Source organism: Microcebus murinus, chromosome 7 (genome assembly GCF_040939455.1).
Source record: "Microcebus murinus isolate Inina chromosome 7, M.murinus_Inina_mat1.0, whole genome shotgun sequence".
In the NCBI taxonomy this organism is placed as follows: Eukaryota; Metazoa; Chordata; class Mammalia; order Primates; family Cheirogaleidae; genus Microcebus; species Microcebus murinus.
In genome coordinates this window covers 4,994,138-5,016,958 of record NC_134110.1, presented here as the reverse complement: position 1 = coordinate 5,016,958, position 22,821 = coordinate 4,994,138, and the positions used below count along the sequence as shown (strand labels likewise).

General features: G+C 50.3%; 1 pseudogene; it reads right to left on the bottom strand.

The window, feature by feature from the left end:
* Positions 1-21,935: 21,935 nt before the first annotated feature.
* Positions 21,936-22,046, bottom strand: LOC142872255 (uncharacterized; annotated as a pseudogene).
* Positions 22,047-22,821: the final 775 nt, after the last annotated feature.

The window sequence follows — 22,821 nt, the reverse complement described above, 5'->3', positions numbered from 1 at the left end:
TCTGTCTCAAAAAAAAAAAAAAAAGGTCTTTGGAGTCCTGCCACTGGGCATTTGTCACTGAACACACACCGCCCAGGCCTGGCCCCTGTCGCTTTGTTCTGCCCACCCCCCTTCGGTTCTCTGACCTTCCCCACCATCTCCTCCTCAATTTGGGGGTCCTCACCCCCAAGTTCTGGTTGACGTTCTCTGTAAAGCTGTTTGGTTCCTCGTGTGTGTAGCCACCGCCCCCCAGCCGTGCCCTGCGCACCTCCCCTCCCGCGGCCTCAGTGGCTGACGGAGACACTTCCCCAAACGGAAACTGTTCTGGCCGACTGACTGCGCTGAAAACTTGCCATCTGCTGCACACACTGGTCCCCTGAGAAACTGATTAGTCTGAGTCCACAGCTGAGACACGGGCTCATCTCCACCAGCTGCCAGGCCCGGGTCAGGCCCAGGGGTGACTTCGTCAGGGTGAAGGCCTCTGGGGGCAGCCTCTTGGCAGCCTGCCAATAGCACCTTCTGCCAGCATCCCGTCTCAGCACCAAGGATCAAGCTTCAGAATTTCCCAGCCTAAGGAGAAAACCCGAGAAAGATGATGGCAGAGTAATTGCCGGCCCAGGTGTGGGGGAGGGGGGCTCAGTGTGGAGCACACAGGTGCTTGGGCCCAGAGCCAGTGGGGAGGGGGGGCAGGAGGGTGACAGGGGACTGGACACCAAGAGAGTCCCACCTGCACAGAAATACCAAGACTGGGGGCAGGGTGCCCCTGGAGAGGTCATGGAGGTGGGGAAGATAAAAGGAAAGGCTAGGGCTCTCACTGCCTGCGAATAGCACAAACTGGGAAGGGAAACAGAGGCCTCCCAAGCGGAGATCTCCAAACCTGAGGCAAGACAGGGGCCCACGGGAGAAGATTTTAGAACAAAAGCTGCCATTGGATAAGTGCTTACGTGTGCTAGGCGCAGAACACAGATAGCAGCTAACAGTCACCGACTTTATATGCCAGGCATTGTCCTAAGTGGCTGTCCCATAAACACACAATGCAAACCATACATGTAACTGTAAATAGTCCAGTAGCTGCAGTTTTTTGTTTTTTGTTTTTTTTGTTTTTGAGACAGGGTCTCACTTTGTTGCCCGGGCTAAAGTGCCATGGCATCAGCCTAGCTCACAGCAACCTCAAACTCCTGGGCTCAAGTGATCATCCTGCCTCAGCCTCCTGAGTAGCTGGGACTACAGGCATGCGCCACCATGCCTGGCTAATTTTTTGTATATATATATATATATATTTTTTTTTTTAGTTGGTCAATTAATTTCTTTCTATTTTTGGTAGAGACGGGGTCTCGCTCAGGCTGGTTTCGAACTCCTGACCTTGAGCGATCCTCCCACCTTGGCCTCCCAGAGTGCTAGGATTACAGGCGTGAGCCACTGCGCCCAGTCTAGTAGCTGCAGTTAACAAAAAACAAAAAACACTCAGGTGAAAATAATTGTAATGATATATTCTACTTAACCCAATAGATGCAAAATATCATCATTTCAACATGCAATCGATATAAGAAATTATTACTGAGTTTATTTTATATTCTCCTTTTGCACGAACCCTTCAAAATCCAATGAGAATGTACAGTTACAGCAATTCTCAGCCTGGACAAGCCACAGTTCCAGTGCTCAGGGGGTGCACAGGACTGATGACTGCCCTGTGGGCCGGCCAGTCTAAACACTGTACATTTTTATTCTGAGAGACGGAGCTCTGGCTGTGCTGCCCAGGCTGGCCTCAAACTCCTGAGCTAAAGTCACCCTCCTGCCTCAGCCTCTGCGGCTGCAGCCCAGCTCAAGCACTTTAGATATATTAATTCATTCAGTCCTCACACCCGTGCTTTCGTTATCCTCGTTTTACAGATGAGAAAATTGAAATCCAAAGGGCTTAAGTGCTTTGCCCAATGGCACCAGAAAGGAAACGGCTGACCTGAATCTGAACCACAAGCTAAGCCGAGTGGGGTCTGCAATCTGGTCTCCTAACCACTGTGCCATCCTGTCACCTTTATAGACCTCACCACCCTTAGGATTTAAAAAAAGTGGGGAGGCCGGGCGCGGTGGCTCACGCCTGTCATCCTAGCACTCTGGGAGGCCGAGGCGGGCGGATTGCTCCAGGTCAGGAGTTCGAAACCAGCCTGAGCAAGAGCGAGACCCCGTCTCTACTATAAATACAAAGAAATTAATTGGCCAACTGATATATATATAAAAAATTAGCCGGGCATGGTGGCGCATGCCTGTAGTCCCAGCTACTCGGGAGGCTGAGGCAGGAGGATCGCTTGAGCCCAGGAGTTTGAGGTTGCTGTGAGCTAGGCTGACGCCACGGCACTCACTCTAGCCTGGGCAACAAAGTGAGACTCTGTCTCAAAAAAATTTTAAAAAATAAAATAAAATAAAATAAAATGACATGTTGGGAGGGACTGCCATAGCAGAGTGCCACGGCTCAAACAACAGAATTGACTCCTACAATTCTGGGGTCTACAAGTTTGACATCAAGGTGTCAGCAGGGCTGATTCCTCCTAAGGCCTCTCTCCATGGCCTGCAAATGGCCGTCTTCTCCCTGTCTCCTCACATATTTTCTCCTCTTGAGTGTCTCGGTCCTAATCTCCTTGTAAGGACACCAGTCATACTGCATCAGGGCCACCCTGAGGGCCTCATTCTAACTTAATGACCTACCTCTTTAAAGACCTTACTGCCACACACCGCCTCATTCTGAGGTCCTAGGAGTTAGGACTTCAACATCTGCATTTTCAAGGGACATACACAGCCCATAACACATATTTTACATTTTTGTGATAACAAAAGCAAGATATGATCCCCATAGAAAATTTGGAAGTATGGCCAGGCGAGTTGGCTCACGCCTGTAATCCTAGCACTCTGGGAGGCCAAGGTGGGTGGATTGCTTGAGGTCAGGAGTTCAAAACCAGCCTGAGCAAGAGCGAGACCCCGGACCCCGTCTTACTATAAATAGAAAGAAATTAATTGGCCAACTAATATATATAGAAAAAAAATTAGCCGGGCATGGTGGCACATGCCTGTAGTCCCAGCTACTCAGGAGGCTGAGGTAGGAGGATCGCTCGAGCCCAGGAGTTTGAGGTTGCTGTGAGCTAGGCTGACACCACGGCACTCACTCTAGCCTGGGCAACAAAGTGAGACTCTGTCTCAAAAAAAAAAGAGAAAAAGAAAATTTGGAAGTATCAGAAATGAAAAAACTAGGGAAAGAATCTCTACAAAAATCATTGTTTTCTTGGGTTTTGTAAGTGTGTAAGTAAAAGCATACCCCTCTGTCCTCACTTCTACCTCCTCCTCCCCAGAGAGCAGCACTGTCCGAATGAGGGACCTTTCCTGGGCTTGTACGACTGTTCCAGGAGCGTCCTTGGCCCACGCCTGCACCTGCCCATGCCTTGCGCTCAAGCTCACCCTCCGCCCACATTCACAATGACTCTGTAGGAGTAGAATTACTCTGTTGAAGGGTATATAAAATGTTGATAATTAGAGCTCAGATTTAAAAGTAAATTTTACAAAGAAGACACGAAAAGATACACAAGGCCTGTTGGGATAGCTTCCCTGAGGCATGGAAATGTTAACTATGCTTAAGTTCAGGTGGTGAGGCAGTCAGCTGTTTTTTCCTTACTTTAGCTTCCTACTTATCTGGATTTTCTACATTTTCTTTCATGAGCTTATGTTACTTTTTAATAATGGAGGAAATAAACAACTGCAATAGAATACTGCCAGGGAAAACAATTGAAAGGAACTTTTAGTTCTGTGCAGAAGGAGCAGGCCTCCTGCTAGGAGCTGTGGGGGGACGGGGGCGGGGGTGCTGGTGGAGGCCCAAATGGAGGGTGGGACCCACGCAGGGGGCCGGGGGACCTACCTCTCCAACCTGGGAGGGAAGTGTGTGCGTAAGCATTGCCAGGGAGGCACTAGCTCTTAGTCCAAGATGGGCTGAAGAGTTTGTAATGACAATAAGCAGGCTATTCAAGAGAAATATGGGTCCCTTAACCAAACCTGATTCTATCCTTGGCTGCTAAGAAATGGGGTGCTGAGCCCCTGCCAGTGGTCTCTGAAAAAGTGACAATGAAAGATGAGCTGGAAAGTAAAGGACATTCCCGTTTCTGAAAAGGAAGACAATGATGACTTCAACTATGGGGCCAGAGGGCTGAGCAAGATTAAGGGGGGACTCAGAAACCCCTAGAAAAGGCCGGGCACGGTGGCTCATGCCTGTAATCCTAACACTCTGGGAGGCTGAGGCGGGAGGATCGCTCAAGGTCAGGAGTTCGAAACCAGCCTGAGCAAGAGTGAGACCCCGTCTCTACTATAAATAGAAAGAAATTAATTGGACAACTAAAAATATATAGAAAAAATTAGCCAGGCATGGTGGCGCATGCCTGTAGTCCCAGCTACTCGGGAGGCTGAGGCAGGAGGATTGCTTGAGCCCAGGAGTTTGAGGTTGCTGTGAGCTAGGCTGACGCCACAGCACTCTAGCCCAGGCAACAGAGCGAGACTCTGTCTCATAAAAAGATAAAGAAACCCCTAGAAAAGGATGTGATGATTCACGTGAGCTAGAATGGTTCATCAGCTAAAAGTACAGATCAACCTTGGCTCCTGACTGGAGGCACAGAGACGTTGGATTCAACAGGTCTCCTAACGGGCTTCTTATTTTGCTGAGCCAAGAAGATGAAGAAACATAGTGTAGATAGCAGAAAAATTACATCAGATGGTAGTAGATTGAATTATCACAGCCCTAAAATCAGTGGATTGATGTCAAGGTGAAGACAGTTCTCCAGGTCGATGTTGAAACATTTTTTTAACAGTCGCTGGAGATCAGGGATCTAGTGTAATTTATTAGTATTAAGGAAAGTTGTCTTTGTTTGGGGCATTTTTTTTAAAAGACTCTTTTTCTATTTACTATTTTTATATAAATACATTCAACCCTTGACATATCTGTTTTTATGTTTAGAGGTGGAGGTCTTGCTCTGTTGCTCAGGCTGGCCTCAAACTCCTGGGCTCAAGCAACCCTCCCAGCCCAGCCTCCCAGTAGCTGGGAGTACAGGTGTGCCGCCTTACCTGGCTTGTTTTGGTCTTTGTTTTAAGGAGATACATCTGTTTCTTTTTACTTTGTTGAAAGAAGTGTAGCTAAGGTAACTGTCCATGCATCATTCAAATGACCTTGTCGCCGCACAGGTGGAACATGTTGCAAACCTGTGCGCACAGGCGGAGCCCAGGGGAGCCCGGTGGCTGTGCGGTTGCGTAACTGGTACAAGCAGGTGAGGCACAGGTATGCCGCTCCCCCAGGCCCAAACCTGAGCCAAGGCCACTCCCTGCACTACTGGCTGCCTGCCCACAGCCATTCCTCACTTCCTGTGTTTTAAAAGTGTCATCCTTTTCTCCCCAATTTCCACCTCTTTTCCTTGCATCCATAGGCCTCAGGGAAGGCTGACCCCACCTGCCAGGAGTCACCCTGGTGGGCCTAAGGGCCATCCTTTTCCCTTGAGAGTGATTGGCTATGGGAAGGTCATGTGACCCGATCTGACCAATACCTGAGCAGAAGTCCAGGGAAGGGGAAAGGGTTACTTCTGGGAAGTTCGTCCCTCCTAAGAGAAAGCCACAGTCTATCCATTAGAAATGTCCTTATCAGCAGGTAACAGAAGTCCCCCCCTTAACAGTAGTTTAAGAGTAAAGATACTTAATGATCTCAGTATAAAATGGGTGTAGGCAGTTTCTGTCATTGGTACTAAGAGCAGCATCTCTGTGGCTCTCTTGGTCTTTCTTTTATGGTGCCAAGAAGACTGTCACTCCAGCCATTCTGTCCACATTAAAGCAGGAAGAAAGGGACTGTGACTGTGACACTGTCCCTTTTCTGACCAGGGCTTTCCCAGAAATCCCATAGCACTCTTCCACGTCATCTCTCTGGGCAGGACTGGGTCACATGGCCACCCCCGGCTGCAAGGCAGGCTGAGAAGTCGTTTTTAGCTCTGCTTGTCCCTAGAAGAGACAGAAAAGGGAGTAGGGGGAACTGGAACCAGTTTAGTTACATACAGGAAGAGATACTCCTAATTTGGGGACTTTGTAGTGTCCGGAACTGCTGCCACCATCTTGGTTCCAGCCTGGGCAGGAAGCAAGTGCTGAGAAGGCCAGAGCAGAGAGATGGCAAAACCAGCATCCAAGACCGACAGCCCGAATGGAAAGTGGGCAACGTATGTGAAGACAAAGTTCACAGAGAAGGAAAAACAAGTAGCCCTTAAGTATATGAAAAAATGGTCAACCTCACTTATAACAAAAGAAATTAAAATTGAAATAACACTTGTGATACCACTTTTCACCTACAGACTGGCAAAAATCCAAAGGTTTGGCCACACATTCTGTTATTCATTTACAATGGGGCATGCAATCGCAACACAATTTGGAAATACTCAGGAACTAGAAAGTTCTCCAATGAAACTCAAAGACAATCAGATGGGGGGGAAATGGGCATTTATTGAAACCTTAAAATCTGTACCCCCATAATATGCCGGAAAAAAAAAAAAAAAAGACAATCAGATGGACGGGATAGCTAAAGACACCAGGTGAAGAAAGCTCAAGGCGGCCATGTTACCACCCCAGGTTGCAACTCCTGAGAACCATCTCTAGATCTGGAAGCTGTGGACCGACAGCCGTCTCATGCATGAAGGGCAAATGGCACAGCGCCCTGTGGAGGGGAAGCGTGGACAAAGGAACACATGGACTGGGATCTTTGAGTCCCCGTTGAGATGCTGAATCCACTGACCTGGAGCACGCGCTCCACAGGACCTCCTCTTAAATGACACAATGAATATCCTTTGCCAAGTAAGCCGGTTTGGATAGGGTTTCTGTTACCTAGAACCAAAAATATCTGAATGATACCCCTGACCCCTACCCTGGCCCGGGAGCAACGCTGTCCTGATCAGAAGCCAGATTACAGAGTCTGGATGGGTCATCCCAAGACTAGCCAAATCCAAACAGGTATAAGTCCAAAAGCTGAGATCATCACTGACAGCAGAATCCCTCCCAGGGAACGGGCCTTGAGCCATTCCAAAAGCAGTGGGTGGGCAACTGCCTGGGGTTATATTCACTCCTCGTGGTCTTGGGAGGAGTTGACTCCTCAGTGTGTAGAAGTCCTGGTGGAATCCAGGTGTAGACATGGTTCCAAGGGGCTGGAACTGGGGGTGGTAACATGGCTGCCCTGGGCTTTCTTGACTTGCTGTCATTAGCTATCCGGCTTATGTGATTGTCTTTAGTTGAGTTTCTTGTTCGCTGAAGAACTTTCTGGTTCCTGAGTATTTTTAAATTGTGTGGCAATTGCATTCCCCACTGTAGATGAGTAAATTGGCCTTCTGTTTGCCTTTGAGAAATTACTAGTGAAGAATGGACAGGCTCAGTGGAATCCCTCAGTCCAACATTCCTCACTAATGACCTTCATGGTCTGAAACATGTTTGAAAACAGTTGGCTCCTGCCCTCAAGCTCCCCTGCTTCATGTGCTGAATTTCATAATCCATGCCCGCTGTATTGAAACTAGTGACACGGACAGCTGTGTCAATGTGTAGGGACTGCACCACCCCTGCCCAGGTGTTCTCTGCAGAGAGTGAGCATACCTGGCTTCTGGGCTTGGCTGCCCTCAGGGCTCCAGGATCCAAAGGACTTCGTTTGCTCCCTTCAAAGATAGAGGCAGGAGCAGGACCAGGGAATGACCAGTTGTGCTGATGAGGGGTACTCTGAAGCCCCCCGTGCAGCTCCAGGTCTGCTAGGGGCAGGAAGGGCTGTGCAGTGGGCCAAGCGTCCCTGGCGGTGCTTCCTATTTGATCCTGTGCGGCAGCCAAATGGTGAGGAAGTTGCAGAGAAGTGTGGGGTCTTTGCAAAGGCAGAACAGTGAGTGTAGGTGCCAGGTGGGCCACATTGCCTTGGGCTAATGGTTGTATCTCCAAAGACGGGTAGGTGCTGGCTTCCTCCTTAACACCAGGCCAGCCCCCCACCCCCGAAGGCCTTGGTCTGTGGGCCTGGCATTCGCCCAGCCTCCGAGCCACCAAGTCTCCAGCGAGTGTCCTGTCATCAGCCTTCCCCCACGAGGATGACTGCTCTCAGCACATGTATGTTTAGTTTAGACTCTGCTGTTTTGTAATTGTTTGTGGGTTGTGTCATATGTGTATGTTGTGTCTAAGGTGGACAGAGGCCCCTGAGATGAGAATCTGTCTTCTAGTTTTCATAAAACATCGCCCTCCTCCACAACCACCACCAAAAACAACCAGCACCTAACACGGGGCGTCACGTAACGCAGACGCGATGCCTGAGAATGGGTTCAGGGCGCAGGCGCGGGGCAGTCTGCCCCCGCTGGGCACAAGCAGCACACAGGCGGGAAGCCGAGTTTCCAGAGCCCTTTGCTTTTGCAGGTCATTTAACAGAGGAAGTATTTGCCCTGATGGGGCTGTTAGAATAACAACAACAACAAAAAGTGGAAGACGTTCCATAACCTCACAAAGCATATGTGCATGTGAGTGTTCTCCATAGAGGTGGGCAACAATTAAAACGACAATTTGCAGACCTCACATCCTCCTGACTTAGCAGGGAAGTGTTAAAAGAGAGAAAATGTTGCTCTGGCTTTGGAAAATCCAAAACAGCTTTCTCCAAAACTCTTTACTATGAGATTCCGTGAGATACCAGCCTATCTGCCTTAAATGATTTGTGTGTGTTCTCAGCTTTTCAGAAATGTATTTTCTTCAAAAACTAAATAAATAAAGATGCAAATTCTCCACCTCCGGAAAGGTCGAGGTGCAGGGTGGCTCCCGGCCACGAGGGGGCGTGGTCTCACTGGCGCCGCGGACCGGCGGTGCCTCGCCGCAGCCTGGCAGAGCTGGGGGTGCCCCTGCAGCCAGGTCGGGGGCCCCGGGAGTCTGCAGACCTCTTCCCCTGTTGCAGCAGCTCCCGCCGCGGAGCGTCGGCCTGGGGTGCAGGCGGCCAGGCGGGGCGGAGGTCATGCTGAAATTACAGGCTGGGCAGCAGTGCTGCGCTGGCAGCTTCGCCCAGGAGCCAGCAGGGCGGGTGGCGTCTGGGGCATGACCTTGGGTGGCCGTGGCGCTGGTTAGGGTGCTGGGCGGAGCGAGCTTGGGCGCGGCGGCCACCACAGAGATGCGGCCACACGGGACCTGGAGCCACGCTGCCTGGCCAGCTGCTCCCCGTCCACCGGAATCAGGACTGTGCAGTGGGTTCGAGGCAAAGGCCATCGTGCTTTTTAGCGAGGGGCTCTGCAGTCTGGCTTCAGGCTCCCTTCCTCAGCGTGACCTTCCCTGGGAGTAGTTCTCCTCCAGCCCAGCCAAATGACCGGCTCTTCCCCACTCACGCTTTACTTCATTGGTTCATTCATCCACTTATTCCGCCCTGCCATAATGAACACTGCGGAGGGCCCATTGCAGTCAGACACCGTGGAGCTGGGAGACCTCCGCTGTGCCTTCGAAGCCACTGCAGTCTTCGGCCTCCGTGTCTTTCCTCATGCTTTTACCTTTGTGGAAAGTCTCCCCACCCCCCTCTAGCTGGCTGGATCTCACCGTCCTTCAGCGACCGCCTCAAGCCTCACCAGCTCTAGGAAGTCCCCTCCAATTACTCCAAAGTGAGAAAAGGGACCTCGTCCTTCCTGTTCACTGTTATATCCCGTGTGGCGAGTACTGTGCCTGTCCCAAGCAGGGCCTCGATAAATGGTTATTGGCTGAATGAGTGAGGCGATCTTGTCTGCTCTGACGTCACGGCACTATTGCCCAGAACTTTCACTTGGCAAATCGTCCAGCCCTGCCCACGACATCTCTCCTACTGAACTGCTGTGTTTATTACCACTCACTGCTGGGTGGTTGCGTTAGGCAGGGCTCTTGAGTTGCCAGGGACAGAAAGGAATTTATTGGGCCACTGAATCACACCACGGGCTTGGCAGTAAGGACCACAGGGACAGGAGCATAATGCCAGGCTACTCTGCCACTCATATTGGCTTCTCTCTTTGATGTCTTCGTTGCCTGCTACTGCAGACAGCCTTTCACCACCCATAAAATGGCTATCAGCTGGTTGGGATTCACATCCTTCCAACTCAGCAGTCCAAGAAGGGTAGGATATACCCCTCCAGCTCTAATTTTAAAATCCAGGTGAGCCAGACTTGGTAGCTTGTGCCTATAATCCCAGCTGCTCGAGGATTGTTTGAGCCAGTTTTCCTAGACCAGCCTGAGCAACACTGTCAGACTCTGTCTCTAATATATTAGAAAGAAAAAATAAATAAAAATAAAACCCAGGTGAAAGCTCTGGCAGGCCCGGCTTTTTTAGTCCGCACGCCCTTCTCTTGGACCAATCACAGTGGCCGGGGGCGGGCATGGAGCATGATTGGCAGCCACTGCTTGAGTGGCCGCGTTGGACTAGGGAAGGAGCCTTTGATCCCCAAAAGGTGGATGAGAGAAAAGGACAGGGCCACTGGGAAGCGCTAGGGCCGCCACTCTGAGGTATATATACAACAGAGGGGGTGTTATGTTGTTATGTTTATTTCCAGTTACTGGGGTCTGCCTGTAGTGCCTTTGCCGAGACAAAGAATGTGATAAACATCGGCTGATTTTTAGGAAAGGGGTTGTGTTTGCTTGTTCTGTGTTTTGGCTGAAACCCCCAGTGGATCTTCCCTGCACTTTGCCTACAACGGTCCATCTTGTCCTCTTGTCACTGCCGCTGTGGTGGGTCATTGGTCCCCTCTCCTCTTGGGTGTGGAAATAGAGTCCTGGTAGCCATGTGATGACTTGAGCTGCCACTTCTGGCTTTCCTTCTGAGAAAATCTGAGCCCAGCAGAGTGAGTAATCCTGGCTTTTTGTCTCAAGTGGGAAATGGCTCTAAGACTGGGTTTTCTATTTGTTTTTCTTTGTTTATTTTAGGAGAAAGCAAAGAGGGCAATTTTGTAAAATGGCATCTTCTCTGGATGGCCTCTGGAGTGTGGCCATTTCAAAAGGGGTATTCCTTCCAGAAGAGCTGCAGGCTTGCAACAGCCCTCTTCGGTGACATTATGATACCTATTTACTTGATGAGGAAACTGAGGCTCAGTGGTAATAAAGTGCCTAAGGTCACAGACCTGTGGGGGGTGGAGGGGAGGATGGCAAAACGCCTGGATCCAGACCCAGTGCCAGCAGCTCTGCTTACATCACCCCAGGGAACCTGCACAGTAGCCTTCTGAGGTCGAACCCGCTGCTAGGCCTGGTGACATTTAAATGTCTTGCCCAAGGCCACGGAGGCAGGCAGGGCTGGGATTTGCTGATTCCAAAGCCCCTAGTAGTTTCACTTCCTTATACTGTGTGACCTTGGACAGGTCACCTTACCGGTTTGTGCCTCCATCTTCCAATCTGTTAAATGGGGATGATAACAACACACACCTCTCGTGGGCTTGATGTGAGGGTTATCCACAGTGACAGGCCTGGCACGTAGTAAGAGGGCCATAAGTGGACGCTATTGTTGTTATTATACACAAGACCTCCCTCAGGGTCACCAGTTGGCCACTCCCCGTTGCAGGAGAACCAGATCCCGTGGGAGCCCCTTCCTGGCCCAGGTGCTCCTGAGGCCCGGGCAGGTGCCTGGGAAAGTTTGCAACAGGAATAAAGGGAACAAAGGCTCCAGGTGCTCGGCTGGTGCTTTGTCTGGCTGGAGGCCAGTTTCCTGCTCGATCAGGTTGCTCCTGGCTGCCTGGGCTCCTGCAGCTGATCCCTCCTCCCTGCCCCGCCAGCTGAGGGCTGGGCCTGGTGACACAGGACAGGGTCCAGCGTGGGCAATCCACTGCCTCTCTGGAGCCCAGTGGTGGGGTCTCACGGCAGAAGCAGGAGGCCCTGGGAGGGACCAGTTCTGGGCACTTGTCCCTCTGTGGCCTCAGTGGACCTCCTCCAAACCTCTCCTGGCCAGGTGGCCTTGGGGATAGAAGCTGGGGCTTAGGGGTTGGGATCAGAGACCCGGCTTGAATGCCAGCCCAGCATGGAGCAGCAGGGCGACCTTAGGCAGGCCCGCCCTCCCTCTCTGTCTAGTGTTCCAGTGTGGAGGGCCGGGAGGTTGCGCCGGTTCCTGCATGGAGCCCTAGCAGGCCCTGAGAATTCCCTGGCGCCCCCAGCGCAGCCTGCAGGAGATGCTGGATGATCTCTGTAGAACCCAAACGAGATCACAGATCATGTCTTGCCTGTCCAGAAAATCTGCCACAAGCCTGGCCCGCTCCACCCACCCCCTGCTGTCCCTCCCAGCTCTAGCTCCTTCCTCCAGCAGGAGTTTGTTCCTGCCTGGGGGCATTTACACTCACTGTCCCCTTGTCCTGGAACACTTTGCTCTCCAGGTCTTCACAGGCTGTCTTTGTCACCCAGGTCTTGTTCTCCACGTTACCGCTGCAGAGAAGCCTTCTTCAGCCACCCCCTGCCCTGTCCCTCTCAGCCAACGTCACTCTCACTGTGTTTCGTTTCATTCAGAGCTCACCTCTCTCTCCGAAGCCGCTTGTCTTCATTTGTCTCCCTGTTTATTTTTCTAGTCTGCCACCCCACACCAGAATCCACGCTCCGCGGGCACAGGGACCCCCCTCCCACTTCTCTTCCTCTATCTCCAACGGGCCCCGCGAGGCGCCCAGCACAGGTGGCACTCGGGAGCTGTCTGTAGGTCTCCCGCCCTGTAAGACCCACGTTTGAACAAGGGTCTCGGCCACCTGTGCCCGTCGTTCCTCTCTGCTCCGGGCAGTGGACTGGCGCTGAGATGAGGCAGCTCTGCAGGTGTGCCCCGCTGTCCGTCTCCAAAACACTTTCACATGCCGTGCCTCCTGTGTGCCTCACGGTAACTCTGCGAGACAGGTAGAGCAGGGTCATAAACCCCATTTTATAGATGAGAAAACTGAGGCACCCAGAGGCTTAAGAAACTTGCCTAGAATAGAACCGGGAATAGAACTCGAGTCTCAGGAAGCTCTTTCCAGGACCCCAGACCAGACCTGGGAATGCCTTAGCAGAGAAGATCCACGTAGCAAACCCATTTCCCTCGGTCCTGCTGTAGATGTTCACACGGCTAACATTACCGCATGAGGAGGCTGCTCTGCTCTCTGAGGTTCTTTTCGGCTCTCAGTTTTTCAAGGGCTCTTGGATATATGTGTTATCTTTAGGTCTCATCCAGGGAAGTTCTTGCCCACTTCCTGGACTGAGAAATCCCAGTTTTCTCTGCCATGGGATCACAGGAATGCTCTATTTAGTACATAGCACATAGTACTTAGTACTCTACATAGTACTTAGTACTTCACACCCAGTTTCACATATATTCAACTGCAAATGAGGTTCAAAGAGGCGAAGGTACTTGCCCATGCAGGAAAATGACAAAGGCAGGTCTAGAACTCAGCTGGTCTGACCGCAAGCAGGGTGTTCTTCCCACTCCACTCACCTGCATGTGAATTCACCTCCAGCTGCATGGAAAATGGAGTTCTTCACGGCGAAATTGTTAAAATCATAACGCCATCTTTAGATGGCTTCATTAAACTCACTAAGGCTGGGCACAGTGGCTCACGCCTGTAATCCTAGCACCTGGAGGCTGAGGCCTCCAGGGAGGATTGTTGAGGTCAGGAGTTCAAGACCAGCCTGGGCAAGACCCTGTCTCTACAAAAAAATGGAAAAATTAGCCAGACGTGGTGGTGCGCACCTATAGTCACAGCTACTCAGGAGGCCGAGGCAGAAGGATCGCTGGAGTCTAGGAGTTTGAGGTTGCTGTGAGCTGTGATGATGCCACTGCACTCTAGCTGGGGTGACAAAAGAAAAAGAAAAGCTCATTAAATGCTTATTAAATCCTTGCCATGGCCCTCTGCTAGATCTTGCAGAAGAGGTAGGAGACGAGAGGTTCCTGGTTCGCCCATATGATGGAATGCAGGCCGGCTCCTCCAAACGAGGGCAGAAATCGGTATGTGTCGCTACCTTTGTCAACGGGTGCCTGTGTTGTGTGCAGGCATACACAGAGAAAGTCTGGAAGGATGGGTCTGCTCCAGAACGCTGAGCAGCGTCTCCTGGAATGGACTTGGGGGCGATTCTTCACTCTTTTCTTTATACTTGTGGTATTGTCTGAAATTCTACTTTATAATGAGCAAGCATTTCCCTTATTATCAGAAAAAAATCATAAAGCCATTTCCATTTTGCAAAGGACTGAAAAAAAAAAGCCACTGAATAGAAATAAAGAAATGGGAAGAGGTCCCGACACACGTGCGACTAATGTTTCCGGCGAAATCACTCTGTTGCAGGTAAAATCTGTTTCAGCCACTAAAGGACCCACTACTTGGGGGGCATTCAAAATATTAAGGTACCAAAGACCAAGCAGACCCCTTCCAATGAGTGAGGCAAGAAATCATAAACTTCCTGGTACTCTCTTCGAGCCTCTCATCTTTCTTAGGATCCTAATGACGAGTGTCACACGCCCTTCCCAAAGAGTGTGTGGTGGCTTTGGAAGAGAACCAAGAAGTGAAATGACCTGTTCACAGATGATTGTCAGTGAGTCAGAACTCACTCAGAGCTCTGGAGTTTCCAGGCCGTTAACTTATCTGCCCGAACCCGTGAGTCAGGGTCAGTCACCGCCGCGTGGCCTGTGTACGTGTGTTCCCGCTCTGCTCCCGAGGCCCGGCCCCCGGCGTCACGCATGCACACGCCGGCTGGCAGACTTCCGCATCCGTGTGTCCTGGGAGGGGGCGGCACGCTTGGCTTATCATCATCCACCCCCAGGAGCCTGCACAGCGCTCCTGAGTGCTCACACAGGGCTTTCAATTGCCAGGTATAAAGCAAAGAAGGAAAAATAAGTATCAGTTCTTCTTTGCCCATAAGTGACACACGGTCTAGCTGTAGCTTACAGCATGTGTTTTGTGAATGACCAGAAGGAATGGACGTGTCTATCACTAGTGGGCCAGTAGTAATATATTGCTGTATATCCAGAGACAAGAATACTGTGCAGCTGCTAAAAAGAATGAAGTAGGGCCAGGCATAGTTCACGATTACATAACTCACGACTGTAATCCCAGCACTTTGGGAGGCTGAGGCGGGAGGATTGCTGGAGGCCAGGAGTTCAAGACCACCCTGGGCAACACATCGAGACCCCATCTCTACAAAAAAGAATAGAAAAACTAGCAGAACCTGGTGGCATGTGCCTGCAGTCCCTCAAGACCAGCCTGGGTGACATAGTGAGACTCCGTCTCTGCAGAAAAAGTAAAAATTAAAAAATAAAAAATAATTAAAAAATAAAATGAGGTTAAAATATGCAAACGCCATTTTATTGAAAAGTTGTACATCAATCAATCACCTTTTGTCAATGGGCTAAAATACTGAAGCAAAGAGGGAAATAGAACCTGTAAAGAATAATCAATATTGTGCCTGGGCCGGGCGCTGTGGCTCACGCCTGTAATCCTAGCTCTTGGGAGGCCGAGGCGGGCGGATTGCTCAAGGTCAGGAGTTCGAAACCAGCCTGAGCAAGAGCGAGACCCCGTCTCTACTATAAATAGAAAGAAATTAATTGGCCAACTGATATATATATAAAAAATTAGCCGGGCATGGTGGCACATGCCTGTAGTCCCAGCTACCCGGGAGGCTGAGGCAGAAGGATCGCTTGAGCCCAGGAGTCTGAGGTTGCTGTGAGCTAGGCTGACGCCACGGCACTCACACTAGCCTGGGCAACAAAGCGAGACTCTGTCTCAAAAAAAAAAAAAAAAAAAAAAATATTGTGCCTGCTAAAAAAAATTAAAAAAATAAAATGAGATATGCCTGCACATAGTTTTGATATACATAGAAGTCTTATAATAATTTTTTTTTTTTGAGACAAGGTCTGACTCTGTCACCCAGGCTGGAGTGCAGTGGTACAATCATAGCTCACTGCAGCCTCATGAACTCTTGGCCTCAAGCAATCCTCCTGCCTTGGTCTCCCAGAGTGCTGGAATGACAGGCCTGCGCCACTACACCTGGCCCCTACCAGGTCTTATCTTAAGGGCATCTTAATGTCTGGTGAGATGGAGGGGTGGTTAGGTACAAACACAACTGCTCTGTGTCCATGGGCTAGCACCTGTTCAGCCCCTCTGGGCTCTCTTCCTTTCCACCCTTGGTCTTTCCAAAGCTGAGTGTCCTGTTGAAAGGAACTGCTTCCCAGGTAAAGAAGGACCAGTCTTCATATAGAACTATGTTATTTTAAGAAATAACAGGCTTGGCCAGGCATGGTGACTCATGCCTATCATCCTAGCACTCTGGGAGACCGAGGCAGGTGGATCATTTGAGCTCAGGAATTCAAGACCAGCCTAAGCAAGAGCAAAACCCTGTCTCTACTAAAAAAATAGAAAGAAATTAGCTGGACAACTAAAAAAATATATATGTGTGTGTGTGTGTGTGTATTAGCCGGGCATGGTGGCGCATGCCTGTAGTCCCAGCTACTCGGGAGGCTGAGGCAGGAGAATCGCTTGAGCCCAGGAGTTTGAGGTTGCTGTGAGCTAGGCTGACGCCACGGCACTCTAGCCCAGGCAACAGAGTGAGACTCTGTCTCAAAAAAAAAAAAAAAAAAAAGAATTTATCCTAAGAAAATAATAAAAGTGAATAAAGATAGATTGTTATTGCTCACAATAATGAAATATGGAAAACCTAAATATCTAGCTAGAGGGGATTGAACAAATTATGGAATGCTTTATCTATCTAACTATATGTAGATATGAAAGGATATCAACTGTCCATTGAAATGTGAAATTGAAATAGAGCAGTATGTACATGAAAGCATTATGGTCTATTGTTGAAAAAAGTTTATAAATATATGCTTTGAAACTATGAAAGCGTGAACACCAGAATATTAGCAGTATTAAGTCCAGGAGATGGGAAAATAAAGTTTTTTCCTTGTGCTTATCAGAATTTTCTAATTTATTTACAAAGAACATGATTAAGCAGCAAAACACAAAGCAGTTCAGCTATTATTTTCTATCAATGCTCAAGGTAATCTGGTCCCAGAGGTGACTGGGTTTGAGGCTGGGGTCCGAAAGCCGTGGTGAGTGCCGTGTGTAACCCTGGGCAGGCCACCTGGGGCAGGAGGTATTCGCACCTACTTTTTACAGGTAGATGCCAAGGCGCAGAAAGGACCCGCACTGTGCACGCCATCCCGGGGGTCATGGTGCCAGAGCTGGATTTTGAACGCAAGTTTTCTGATTCTGGCTCAGGATTCCCCACAGTACACCAGAGCTAGCCCTCTCTGGGCCTGATCTCTAAAAGGACAGGGTCAGAATATCGTCCCTTCCAGCTGAAAATATTCAACGTCCACAGGAAGTTGCGCCCCAGCCCCCTTCATTCCTGGCGCACCGCATGCCCAGAGAGTGGGTGTACGTGCCGGGTTTGTGGGATGCCAGCCTCCCCCGGGCCAGCAGGACTCCAGCCTGGGCTTCAGAGAACTCAGCCTGCCCCATGGCCACGGCGGGCCGAGGGGGTGCGCTCCGGCCGGGCGTCTGGCCCGGCGCCTGCGGAGCCAGGCAAGGGCTGCCCACGAGGGTTGGCAGCGCGCCGGGAACGCGTTGTCTTTCCATTTAAACAGACACAGGCTGTCTGTTGAGATTCTGGAAACATCTGACCTTTTGCAGAGCCTCTCAAGAGTTGTCAGGGAGGGCCGGAGGGAGGTTCCTTGCTTTCCGTAAATGGTTTAACCCTTTCCACGCAGCCCTTGACGAGAAGGAAGAGACTCGTTTCCAAGGACTAGAAAGATTTGTGTGTCCCGTTTCATTGGCTGGGGAGGTGGCTGTGCCTGGACACTTCCTGCGCGCTTTTCTCGGATCCCCGTCTCTGGGGCTGGAGGTTGAAGGGTGGGAGGTGGAATGGGGGTCCGCAGGGAGAGAGGGGACGGGCTGAAGGGAGATGTTGGGGGCAGCTCCACCTGTCTGGACAGAGGGGTCTGCCATGCCCAGCAGGGACTGCCCCTCTGACAGCAGGTGCTCCTCCCTTCATCCTGCAAATGTTTAGAGGGCGCCTCCCACGTGCCAGGCACTGGGCTAGGTGCCGGCCACGCCATGGTGCACAAACCCAGATAGACGTGCCCCATGCCTTTTATGGAATGTCCATTTTATGGGGGACCAGACTGTGACAGAACAATCACAAGCACACATGTCAAATAGCAGGTGCTACGGAGGAGAGTTTAATTTAGGAAAGTCGGGGTGCGCTCTCCTGAGGAGCTCTTTGGGCAGGGATTTAAGGCTTGGCTGCTCGAAGGTTCAGCACAGCCGCTACATCAAGCTGAAAGTTGTTCCAATGCGGAATCTTCAGCTCTACCGCAGAGCTGCGTATCTAAGTCTGCATCTGCATTTTAACACAACCTCCCAGGTACACAGCGTACTTAGTATTCGATTTCTATTAAGAGAAATAGTATTTTTTTTTTTTTGAGATAGAGTCTTGCTTTGTTGCCCAGGCTAGAGTGAGTGCCGTGGCGTCAGCCTAGCTCACAGCAACCTCAAACTCCTGGCTCAAGCGATCCTCCTGCCTCAGCCTCCCGAGTAGATGGGACTACAGGCATGCGCCACCATGCCCAGCTAATTTTTTCTATATGTATTAGTTGGCCAATTAATTTCTTTCTATTTATAGTAGAGACGGGGTCTCACTCTTGCTCAGGCTGGGTTTGAACTCCTGACTTGAGCAATCCGCCCACCTCAGCCTCCCAGAGTGCTAGGATTACAGGTGTGAGCCCGGCCTAGAAATAGTATTAATAGAAAGTCATAGTATTAATAGAAAGTCAAGGAATATTTGTGTGTACGTACAATTTTTTTTTTTTTTTTGAGACAGAAGAGTCTTGCTCTGTTGCCTGGGCTAGAGTGTCATGGCATCAGCCTCACTCACAACAACCTCAACTCCTGGGCTCAAGCAATCCTTCTGCCTCAGCCTCCTGAGTAGCTGGGACTACAGGTGTGTGCCACCATGCGTGACTAGTGTTTTCTATTTTTGGAAGAGACAGGGTCTCCCTCTTGCTCAGGCTGGTCTCAAACTCCTTGAGCACAAGCGATCCTTACGCCTTGGCCTGCCAGGGTGCAAGGATGACAGGCGTGAGCCACTGTGCCTAGCTGCATTTTTTTCTTTCTTTCTTTCTTTCTTTTTTTTTTTTTTTTTCTTTTTTTTGAGACAGAGTCTCATTTTGTTTCCCAGGCTAGAGTGAGTGAGTGAGTACTGTGGCATCAGCCTAGCTCACAGCGACCTCAAACTCCTGGGCTCAAGCAATCCTGCTGCCTCAGCCTCCCGAGTAGCTAGGACTGCAGGCATGCACCACCATGCCCAGCTAGTTTTTTTCTATATATATTTTTAGTTGGTCAATTAATTTCTTTCTATTTTTAGTAGAGACGGGGGTCTCACTCTTGCTCAGGCTGGTTTCGAACTCCTGACCTCGAGTAATCTGCCTGCCTCAGCCTCCCAGAGTGCTAGTGCTAGGATTACATGGCATGAGCCACTGCCCCGGCCTCTTTTTTTTTTGAAACAGAGTCTCACTCTGTTGCCCCGTCTAGAGTGGTGTGGCGTCAGCCTAGCTCACAGCAACCTCAACCTCCTGCCTCAGGCTCCCCAGTATATGGAACTATAGGCATGAGCCACCATGCTTGGCCAATTTTTACTATAGATATTTTTAGTTGGCCAATTAATTTCTATTTATAGTAGAGATGGGGTCTCACTCTTGCTCAGGCTGGTTTCAAACTCCTGACCTCCAGCGATCCACCTGCCTCAGCCTCCCAGAGTGCTAGGATTACAGGCGTGAGCCACTGCGCCCGGCCACAATTTTTTCTTTTAAGTGGGAAAGACTTGATCATGTTTAAAAGCTTTTAGGAATAAGCCAATTGAGAGGGAGGGAGTGGAAGACAAAGTACTGTGGAGGGATAGACAGGAGGAGGGCAGTTTCTCAACCTCTGCTTCGGGCTGGAATTGCCTTCCGGGCTTAAAAATTCCTGGTGCTGGGGCCCATCCCTGAGGATCTGATTGAAGGGGTCTGCAGCAATGGGCGGCTCCCCCAGGTGAGTGCAATGCGCAGCCAGGGCGGGGGAAGGCCAGGAGGGAGGGGCAGATTCGGAAGTGGACTGGGCCTGTTGGGTGCCGATGGCTCTTAGCTGGGTCTCACAATCAGAAAGGGCCTCAGATTCAGACTTTGCACATTATTGCAAAATATATTTATGTCTACAGTCATTGTATTTGTGTGCGTTCATGTTAAGAAGCACTGATTTGTCTAAACATTTAAAGTAACTGCATTTTCTGTAACCTGCTATCTGTCCATCCGTCTGTCCCAAGACCACCACCCTTTTCATGAAATGAGCTCGAGTATCTTCAATGGGAACCGGAAAAAAATGAAAAGAGACCCCATCTGGTGACTTCTGTTTCACATGTGAAGTGAGGGTTTGGAAGCCTGGGGAGAAGGGAGGAGGTGTAAGAGCAGAGAGGTGACCCGAGGAGTGGGGAGGACAGGGCGCGGTGCTGGGGACCTGTCTGGGGCTGGAGATCTGGATTTGCAGCGGAACCTCTGCCATGGTTGACTCTCCCGCCACTGCCAAGAAAGGGGGCGCTGAGGAGGCGGGTCCCGGAGCTCACCCGAGCTTCCCAGGCAGTGAAAACGGGGACCGGGATGTTAGGGAGTCGAGGCAATAAGGTTGATGGAATGGAGACCCCCGGTCGGGGAAGGAGGGAGGAGGAAAGGGAGAGGCCAACAGGTCGAGAGAAGGTGCAGCGGCCGGTGACCTGGAGAAGCTGCCGGGGTCCGAGGAGGGTCAGAGGGAGCGTGTTAAGCCAGGAAGCTGGAGGGAAGAAGATGGGAGCTGGAGAGAGGGGCGTCTGAACTTGGGATCTTGGTGATGGGGCCATTAGTGGTGGTGACATGGGAGTGGCGGTCGGCGTGGGGTAGGGGAGGTGTTGGAGACGTCATGTGAATGTAAGAAACCAGACTTGTGGCCCCAGACAACGACGGCGTTCAGTGGAGAGAGGGACTGGGGGCCCTGGGCTGAGTCTCCAGTGACTGCAGGGGAGTGGCCAGAGGTGGGCGGACAGTCCCGGGTTTTCAGCAGGGCATGGAAGAGTGATGGGTCGGGAGGGGCACGATGTGGTGTAAAATGTGTGGGTGGCTCACGCCTGTAATCCTAGCACTCTGGGAGGCCGAGGCAGGCAGATTGCTCCAGGTCAGGAGTTCGAAACCAGCCGGAGCAAGGGTGAGACCCCGTCTCTACTATAAATAGAACGACATTAATTGGCCAACTAATATATACAGAAAAAATTAGCCGGGCATGGTGGTGCATGCCTGTAGTTCCAGCTACTCGGGAGGCTGAGGCAGGAGGATCGCTTGAGCCCAGGAGTTTGAGGTTGCTATGAGCTGGGCTGACATCATAGCACTCACTCTAGCCTGGGCAACAAAGCAAGACTCTGTCTCAAAAAAAATAAAAAATAATAAAATGTGTGGGTGGAGCAGCGGGCCCTGGGAGACCAGGGGAGGGGAGAGGAGAGAAGGAGAGCAGGATGGAGTGGAAGGGAGGAGAGGAGATACAGGGTCCTCTGGAGGATGCCAGCAGGGTAGAGCAAAACGTGAACAGGTTAAAGGATTTTTCTGGTCTATAGCAGTTGTTCTCCAGGGGTGCTTGCTTTCCCAAATGACAGCAAAGGCAGCACCCCATCACTGGGGAACCTATTAGATATGCAAATGTTGGGGTCCCACCCCAGACCTACGGAATCAGCTGGGTGGGGCCCAGCAACCTGTTGCTGTAACCGGCTTTCTGGTGATTCTGCTGCTTGCCCAACTTGGAGAACCACTGGGATTCCGTACGGGGAAGTGGCTCACTTTATGCAAAAAAATAAAACTGAATACCTAACTTACCATCACGTGGAGAAGTGGGCTCCTTATGGAGTGAACACCAAAATGTGTCCAGAAAACTATGAAGTGCACTTGGTAGTAATATAGATATGTTTTTCTAAGTTGACGTCAGACAGGTAATGTGCCAGTGTCCCAACAGGGTTTGAGGGAGGCACATCTCCCATATGGCCGTGGAACCTGATCATCATGCTTACATTTGCTAATAACTTAAAATGCTGCAGAATACCTTTGTGATCTGGGGAGGCAAAGATATAAAATATAACCAAAATATCAAAAAAAAAAAAAAAACCAGGCCGGGCGCAGTGGCTCACGCCTGTAATCCTAGCACTCTGGGAGGCCGAGGTGGGCGGATTGCTCGAGGTCAGGAGTTCAAAACCAGCCTGAGCAAGAGCGAGACCCCGTCTCTACTATAAATAGAAAGAAATTAATTGGCCAACTAATATATATATATATATAAAATTAGCCGGGCATGGTGGCGCATGCCTGTAGTCCCAGCTACTCGGGAGGCTGAGGCAGTAGGATGGCTTGAGCCCAGGAGTTTGAGGTTGCTGTGAGCTAGGCTGATGCCATGGCACTCACTCTAGCCCGGGCAACAAGTGAGACTCTGTCTCAAAAAAAAAAAAAAAAAAAAACATTTATTGGCTGGCAGGCAGGTGGGAGGGGAGAGGAAGGGATGGGTGTATACTTACATAGTGAGTACCTGGGGGATGGTCACCCTTGAAGCTCTGACTTGAGGGGGCAGGGGAGGCAAGGGCAATTTATGTAAACTTAAGAACATTTATACCCCCATAATATAATGAAATTAAAAAAAAATTTCAAAACACAAACCACAAGGCAAAAGACACATTTTTGCATAAGGCAAAAAAATCAGTTTGATTCATCAGAATTAAAAGATAACAGAGAAATGGCAATTTTGGGAAAATATATTTGTAACCTCCAAGTCCAAAAAGAGACTAACATTTAGATTCAGAATATACTAGGAATTTCTATGA